This window comes from Mytilus californianus, unplaced genomic scaffold (genome assembly GCF_021869535.1).
Source record: "Mytilus californianus isolate M0D057914Y unplaced genomic scaffold, xbMytCali1.0.p SCAF_14, whole genome shotgun sequence".
Lineage (NCBI taxonomy): Eukaryota > Metazoa > Mollusca > Bivalvia > Mytilida > Mytilidae > Mytilus > Mytilus californianus.
In genome coordinates, this window is record NW_026262626.1 from 28,764,228 (window position 1) to 28,773,740 (window position 9,513).

The window sequence follows — 9,513 nt, forward strand, 5'->3', positions numbered from 1 at the left end:
GTCGAAATTAAAATCCATAGAATTTTTCAATAATTTGTCAAAATGTAGTTTATATCATGCCTTTTTCAAAAATATTATAAAAAGTATGGGTCACCGGGCTTTTTTTCATGCTACGGGTTGAGAAAAATTTTCAGATTTTGTATAGATTATAAAATTGAGAATGGAAATGGGGAATGTGTCAAAGAGACAACAACCCGACCAAAGAGCATAAAAAGGCCAAAGGCCACCAATGGGTCTTCAATACAGCGAGAAAATCCCGTGCATGTAAAACCCAATTTTTTGTGATAAAAAGAAAACTACACCATAGAATTTAAAGATAAAATATGAGAAGATACAATGTAGCTCTAATAATAAACTCTCAAAATTTGCACATTTCATTTAAAATCTAGACCGATTGTATTCTGCTTTTACAAAATCCAAGATGGAAACAGACACCCGAGCCACCTTATGAACCATTGGTGGCCATGGGCTGTTTTCTGCTATTTGAGGGCAGTAATGTCCTTTACCATCAGTCGTCAAACGATCATTTTCGGCTACCGTTAGCGTCTGATTGGTTAAAATTTTACCGTGATTCGTCAAAATATTCTTATCGCGATTCATCAGAGGTCTCAAATACTTATCGTTATCGTCATTTTTGGAGAGAAAAATTAACGTGATTCGCTAAATGAAGTCGATTTTTTTATCGTCTAAAAGAAAGTACATTTTATCGTCATGCAACAAAAATTACCGTTAACGTCATATGGCAAGAATTTGTACCGTTATTCGTCATGAAGGTACCCCCATTACGACCCTCCTACTTGGTCCGGTTGATGTCTTGACACAAATTCCAATTTACCCCATTCTCAATTTTATATGATTTATAATACATATTCATGGTTGTCACAATTTTTTTCACGAATTAAGCTGATCAGTGAAAATCATTTCCTTTAATCATTTTTTCGCTTTAAAATGATTTTATGGTCGTGAAACACTCTATTGGCTGAAATCATTTGCAGACGATGTAAAATATTCGGCGATTAATCCTCAATAAATGAAGGATCGCTAGATACTTAAAGAAAAAATACTTACATTACAGTATATTTCCTTTGTTTAAAAAATACTCCAAACGTAACACTCGCATATTTCCTGGTCCATTTCTAGTGCTTCATAAGCGACTTAACTGAAGATCGTGTTCTATTATTTTCGATCTGCGTTTCAGTATTCATGAAAAGCAGCCCAAAATTATTTTTTACTGTGTCCTGTGGTTTCGGTATTAATGGAAAGTTTGACAGATGATCAATGTACAAGTCTAAATTTTTATTTTTTTTCCTTTTTTCCGCTGTAAATTTAGATTTATTCCTAACAATTGATTCGTCATCTGTCTTTGATTCTTGATCCCCATTTAGTCTTAATTTTCGGCAAAATTCTTGAATATCCACTGAGAGTGTATCACTGTCGGCTGTAGGTGTCGGAGTATATTTCAGTCCTTTATTCAACACTTTCATTTCATCGGAATCAAATTTGCTATTAGACATGTTAATTATTTTTGGGTCGACCCTGTCACTTGTTTCAGATTGGTTCGGAACGTTCCTCTATTTGGTAGGCGGTTATGTTCCGACCCATACCTAAAATATGAATCCGTTTTGTTCTCCGTTCCACATCGTTCTAGTATACATTCTTATTCTAAGATGGTAGACTTTTATTTCGATTGTTTGGAGTCTGGTTTCTATTAGGTTTCAAGTTAGGCCTTTTGATATTTGGTTTCGAAGTTGGTTTTTTATCCCGATTAGTTAACCACTTCGGAAGAGTCGAACTAGGATGAACGGATCATATAAACCCGAGGGAAAATATAATACAAGCCCAAACGAAAAAATATAAATAAGTCTAAATTGAAAACAACATTCAAACCTATGATTGCGTTGGATAAAAACCGCAATTTTTATACGTGTGCATGTAAAAAAAATTTCTTGGTAGATGGGTCTAGATACAGCACAAACAACATTTTCCAAAAGACCAAAAAAGTGAATAAGTATATATTCACAAAACGCATTTGACTAACAGGTAGAACAACAGATGTATATATATATATCCAATTTAGAGCAAAATAATATTTAACCTCAAAATACCCCTAGCCACTAAAACCATATCCTACAGGTAAAGGATAATGGGTTTTTGTACATGTAAAATTGGTTTTACAATGACATATTTTTAAAATTTTGCGTCTGTTCCAAGTCGAGCAATCAGGATCAAATATTGTTATACATTAATAGACAAAATGTATTAGTTTAACCACATAAACAACAAATACATTATAGTCATGGCTATTAATGACATGTAAAAGATGCAAAAATACTATTAATAAATCAAATAAAAATTTATTTCTGATTATGAGCATATCATTATCAATTAAAAATTCTTATATAAAATCAAAACATACATAACACACAATCTGGGACATAGTCTGTCTCAGATGAAGTATATATATATATATATATATAGATTCTACCACTGCATCGAGTGTGATACGATATTTATCCACTCGATACAGTTAAATTTTCAAATCTAAAACGCGAGGCTCGCCGAGCGTTTTAAATATTTAAAATTCAACTGTCAAGAGTGGATAAATATCGTATTACACGAGATTTGGTGGTCGAATCTCTTTCTCTAATGAATTTTAAACAATATGCAGACAATACAATCCTTCCTTTCAAATGATCTGCAAAAAGATGTGTTCTTTCTATGTTATGTGACGTCGACATGGTCGTCTTTTTTCATGTCGTCACAATAGGAAATTCAGAGGGAAGCAAGAAAATTCGACGTCATAATCGAATTTTGACCAATGAAGAACTGATTAAATAAAAATAATCAACATGTCATGAAAAGAATAAATCGTGTAAAAATTGGAGAAATATACATAAATAGTAGTGTAAAGAAGAGAAGCATGATGCCACCACTATTTCGGAGTTTGCCTACTTTCAATAACATGCCATTTTCCAAAACGAAAGTGCATTTGCAACAATGTAAATTGCAATAATAAATTTTATAAAATTTTGAAATTACAGTTTTCAATTACAACACTCTGTAAATATATTCTTCAAATAAAATAGATTATTTCTAATAATCAAAATTAATTGTTATTCCCAGTTACAACAATAGGTATGACTTACGATATCATTGCGCAACTTCCTGCGCATTTGGCGCGAATGATTTGAACCTGCGAGTACTATGAGATGACTCATCAGTCTCAATTAAAAACAGTTTGAAGGCCACATCAAATACAAAAGGTGGACTATGGTGACATTAATTGATATGTAAAACTATATTTCAAAATATCCATTTCTTGTTTAACATTTATGCAAAAATGTAACTTGTCAAAATACTTTTTATCATATGCATAATCAAGCATGTGATGGATTTTAATTTACGATTTCATACGTTTCAGAGGTATCGCTCAAACCTCTGACTATCTGGTTTATATGATTTTCTGACGGTTGCGTCCTTTTGTCAATGGCAGTAATAGATCCAGATACCGTATTTGTGTAATTGCTTTGAATACTATCACAACCTGAAGTGTGCTGTCTATGAACTCCTTCCGTATCCTCAAGTGATGCATAAGTATGAATCTGGTTCGGATTATTGTCTTCAACAGCAAACATATAAATATCATGACTTAATTTGTTGTCAGGTAATCTAAAAAATAGAAAACATTAACATGATTAATGATTAGATAGTGGTTATAAGGATTTCTCCTGTCATAAGTCAACTATAATTTTTACATGTAGAAATAGTCACGTGTTTCCGCGCTTCCATATTGAGCAAAATGTAATGCGAATATTTCGTTTTGTGCGACAGTTCATTTTGGTGGCCATCTCTGCGGTTAACTGTGTCCACTTCTTTGAATAATTTAATACAACTCTTTTAAATTCAACAATTAAGCCTTAAGGTGCCGGGTGTATATACAACCATATAAATATATGATAAGGAAAGTTTATATAATTTTTAACAAATATCATTATAGATTGGGCAGGTGAGAATCTCCTTTTCAGCTTTTTCGCCAAAAAGCCAAACAAGTCTTGTTGTCATTGGTGAACCTCGCTTTTCGTCGTCTTTCTAAAGCTCGTAAAAAAAAATCATATATTTTACGACAGTGTACATATGTTGCTTATATATTCAATAATTCCTGCTGAAAAAATGACAAATTATGAGAATCATATATATAGGTTTGTGTATATGTAATAATTTTGTTTTTCGAAAACAATTATTGAAAAATGCATTTGGTAAAAATAGATTGCAAATATTTTTTCAGAAGTGTGATTTTAAATGCAAATTATCTTTTAAAAATAAATAATGGATAGCTGGAAAATATTTGTATATCTCACGGAAGGAGAAAAGTCAAATGGATTTTATGACTTCGAAGGAAAAGTTCAATGTGTGATTTTCTTAAGCATAGAATTAAAATATTACTTATGCAACAGTTTAATGATAACAACAGTGACAAGACTGCCTCCAATTATTATAATGACAATTAAAATTCCAACTGTAATCTGCCATGGTACCAAATCATCTTGCTTGTTATAAACAAAGACTGTGTGAACATCATCCACATCTTCAACATTTACCACTAATAGTGTAGATGCTTCTCTAGCGTCGTCCTATGATAAAGGATTTTTTTTTTTATTTCTTATATAGGTAATTGATTAAACTTTAACAAATAAATACTGTAATTGATATGTGCAAAAATAACAAAACATCTACAACCAAATAAATATTTGATAAGGAAAGTTTATATAATTTTTCACAAATATCATTATAGATTGGGCAGATGGGGATTTCCTTTCTAGCTATTTCGCGGGAAAAAAGTACTGTTGTTATAGGTGAATATTATTTAAGAAATCATTGAAAGAAATATTGACTCAAGACATTTATGTTAGAATACCATAATTTTTGTAAAAAGTTGTAATACTTCCCTCAATTCATTTAAAGCAAACATACATTTGTAGGTAACATGCTTTCTAAGGCGACATAATTGGTTCTTCGAGATTAGGTAAAGTAAATGAAGGGGTCTAATTTTCAACGACAAGTAACTTTCTGTGTTGTGTATTGTATACTGTTGATTGTCTTTTGGTCGTTTACTGTTTTGCCATTGCGTTGTCAGTTTGTTTTCGACATATGAGTTTGAAATTTATAACATGTTTTATTTTCATGTTTTGTAGCACTGGATCTTTACCTCTGCTAGTGGACTATCAGTCCGAGAGGGTATCAACAGTTCAGTAGTCAGTATTTCGGTACTGACATGATTTACACTAAGCCTTTTTTATATTGCCTGTTTATAAATATATATATCATAAAGCAACTAAGGTTTCAACTCCCTCAGGCAAAGTTGACCTAAGATGGATTTTGCTATTTTTTAATATCATTTTCCGTCATATAGCTATTCAACTATTTTGTTTCATATTAATCATTGGCTTTCAAATATTCGGCTGTGATCGTTCCCGATGAAGGCAAATCCAGAAAAGCGCTTAGGATGCATGAAATTTAAAACGTGTTGTTTTGATATTTTTTTCCCTCTTTATCATATATGAGAATCACTGGAATGTTCCAATTGTTGTTACCATAATCTCATCTTCTTTTCCGAGATTGTGATATAATCGAATAAGACTTATCACCGGATTTGTACTTGCTTGAGCAAAATGACGTGTGAAGCAGTATCTTCTTACCCTTCCGGAGATCACCCTGGTTTTGTTGGTGTCTTTTTTGGTCTTTTTTTTCATGTTTTGCCATGGAATAGTCTGTTCCTTTTCTACTTTTCAGTTTGGATAGTTCTGCAGAATGTTTTGTAACTCTCTATTAAGGAATCATGATAAGAAACTGAAGCTCTGGGCTATCATATCAAATGGGAGATGTATAATAAACTCATATGCAGGCGCTGCTGGAATATTGATACATAGAAATTTAAAGTTCATAATGGATCTCAAGTTCGATGAGATAGATGCGTGCAACATAATCACCAAACTTTGAATTATGTAATGAGAGGACATCATTTTCAAATCGGAACGCAAAGTTTAAAGAAAATGATTGTCTCTTTTCAATCTTCCTGTATTTAATGTCCTGTATACAATTTGCCTCATAAGAAAAACAGAACAAATCGGCTAGTATAGTACAATTGGTTTATATATATATATATAGGAAAGCCGTTTGTGTTTTGAAAAAGACGTCCTCTAAACGTAACAAATATGTTGTCAATAAAAAAACTTTTTGATTTGATCAGTTTCAAACAATCAGAATAGGTTTGAACAAAGTATTATTTATCCCTTCCTTGAAAACGATATTTGTATCTATGCTGGTAATCCTTTTTTTCATGAAACACATTCTTTTCAATCAGTCTTTTAGTTTAGAAAGCAGAATTTTAAAATAAAGGTTAGAAAAGTCAAATAAATTTATAGCATTGGAAGAGAATAAAGACTCGAATTGTATGAACTCTTAATAAATATAGGGGAATAAAATTGAGAATGGAAATGGGGAATATGTCAAAGAGACAACAATGTATTCACATTTGATTTATACTGTCCCTAGTGTAGGTAGTTTCAAAGTAACTCTTTAGCCTCTCTTTGATTGATGAGTAGTTTGGCAAGATGTTCCATGGACCACTTGCCTGACCAAGCAATATACTGTTTTTAAGAATACTCATATTATTCTGGTATCAGTATAGTAAATAAAGATCTAGTTCCTCAACTTTGGTCGAATTTCAAAAAATAAAACCAGAACACACCTCTGATTGTTCAGCATCTCCTCGTTTGTGAGTATCATAATTATATATTCAGTTACCATAAATTGTCAAAACTCCGTTATCAAACCGTTTATGCAATTTGGTTTATATACAAATAAAATCCTAGTAGCATTTGGGTCTTTGAAGATACCTCTTGCATCAGTTTTAAAAAAAAAGAATTCTGTTTTTTAATTATAAAAGGTATCAGCGACTTCAAAGCCTTAACCCCTTGGAAAGAGTATCTACGTCCACGTTTATTCCATTACCTGGCATAATCCCTGACTGAATCCATAAGTGTTTTAAAGTTGTATGGCAAGCCAAATCTAGGTATGAATAGGGAACTAGCATATGTGCAATGAGGAGATTTAGACTTGAAGTCGTCAATATTAAGCTCCTCGAAGAGGAGTTAATAGTTGAACATTTTTGACGCGTAAGGTTTTATATACTAGCACGTATGAATTATTAAAGTAAAAGACTGATCTCGAAAGAAGGGAGGATTTTTCGATTGAACTGATGATTTATGGTGAATATATCCTACATTAATGGCATGGACACCTAAGTTGGCAAATGAAAATTTTGGAAAGATCGTTTCTCCGTTACATCTTTCCTTATGCCAACCGGTCGGGAAAGTCTGTCACGGGCTATATCCGAGAAAATGATAAGAATTTGTAAAAATGGTTTCCAAACATAAGCGGAATAGAGAATATATTTTGGAAAAGGGTCGTGAATAAAGAATCGAATGAAATTGATGAATACGCAACGGCTCCTATATGGCTCCTATATGAATGGCAGAAGGTCAGTTTTGCAATTATCATGAAGGAATGTATACAGTTGATGATCATGGCTGCATCAACGCATACATTCGGCTATCCATCCATTTCAGATCCGAATTATGTTGACTGTTACAGACTGAAAATTTTATACAACTGATTCCAATCAAACCATGTAGCACAGCGGATGCGCACATTCTGTATAATTCGCGTGTATGACTGAGGATAAATTCATCCGAGATACCAAAGTTGATTTATAATCATAACCATATCATTGATATTTCAATGTACATGTCTAGTGTACTTCTTTCATTTATGAAAGAAGTACCAACATTTCCTATATATATGTTTCCATATCAACAAAGATGTATGAAGTCAACTTTGAAAATACCAAAAAAATATATGTAGGACTCTAAAGTGCGATGGTACTCTAAAGTGCGATGGTCACGCTAAAGTGTGATGGTCTACGCTAAAGTACGATGGTGTCTCACGCTAAAGTGCGATGGTTGTTTGCTTAAGTACGATGGTATATCACGCTAAAATGCAATGGACCAATAGGGTAAGGTTCGAGGGATTAAAACGTTAAAATACATGGATTTTAAACCAAAATAGTCAGTAATTAATTTAATCTTTTTGCAATAGCTAGTATGCTAACATATGTGATAGGCTTTATAATTTACCGGTAGGCTTAAGTGATTGTTTCTAAATTTAGAAGACCGACCACGTAATAATTACTAAAAAGGTAATTTAGGTGTCACAAAATACTGTATTTCCTGTTAAATGAATTTTTAACAATTCGGGCGTATTAAATATTTGGATAATTGGTGTAGCTTGCCGCTCACACAGTCTATCAATAATCTGAGCTTTCTCCTTTTTCGTAACGAGTACAAATACATGTTATATTCTCCTACACTGTACAAACTATGATTTAGCCGACAATTTATAATTTACGCTTAAAAACCATTTACCTTTATATACCTGACGTTACTTTTCAATAAAACCGCAAAATAGACTGCAACGTAAACAATGATTTAAATGTATCCGTTCGCTACCAATAGAAGCAGGATACAGGATACCTATGCGTATACTATTTTGTATCTATATAGTAAAATGGTCGACTGCAGGCCACAAGTCCTTCTTCCAGCACCCGAAAAAAAGACACATTTGCTTCAGCCGACAAAGCACTGTTAGGTCTGAAATTAAGTCATGGACATTTGGTTTAATAGCTGTCAATCAAATATTCTTAATTAATCTTCCGGCATATTCATTTTTGGTTTGTATAAACGACTGTTAACGTCATAATCCAACTACGTTTCTTACGTCTATACTTTCGCGAACCATCGGACTTTAGCGTATGGAGGCATCGCACTTTAGCGCAGACCATCGCACTTTAGCGTGACCATCGTACTTTAGCGTCCCCATCGCACTTTAGAGTCCTACATATATATGCACAGTTTTGGTTAATAAAAGTTTAAATTTGTTGAATATGTTTTTTTCTATATTCTGCATGCATCATCCTGTTATCATTTGCTCCTATCCACGCGCTTTTCAATTTCTTTCCCTTCAACCGGATCTACCCATTTTGTAGAATTTATTGTTACAGATGACCATAAATATGTTCCAATTGTTGATACAACAGCCTGTTCTCCTTCTTTTTGTGACCTCACTCAATTCATCTTATCATTGTATTTTCACTTACCATGAGCACATGTTGGTTACAACTGGTGGATCAGGATCTGATTACCCTTACAAAGCACATGAGATCACACTCGTTTTATGTTGAAATTGATATTGTTTAGTTTTTGGTGTTTTATATGGAGTAAGTAGTAGACAAAAAATTCAAACTTAAATTATTTTACCACACTTCTCTTTATATCTGCCTAGAGGCAGGAAACAAATAACAAAATATATGTTATAAAAATTCATTTTGTACGATTGCCTTCTGTTTACATATACATATCTTTTTACCTTCATATGTGGACTAATCATTATTCTTAA

At 32.7% G+C, this 9,513-nt stretch overlaps 1 long non-coding RNA gene across 1 annotated transcript; it reads right to left on the reverse strand.

The window, feature by feature from the left end:
• Window positions 1-2,338: 2,338 nt before the first annotated feature.
• On the reverse strand, window positions 2,339-4,627 carry LOC127724824 (uncharacterized). Its single transcript, XR_007992737.1, has 2 exons — window positions 4,444-4,627; window positions 2,339-3,669 (listed from the first exon to the last, which is right to left on the reverse strand). It is a non-coding gene; the product is annotated as an uncharacterized LOC127724824 (long non-coding RNA).
• Between the last annotated feature and the right edge of the window lie 4,886 nt (window positions 4,628-9,513).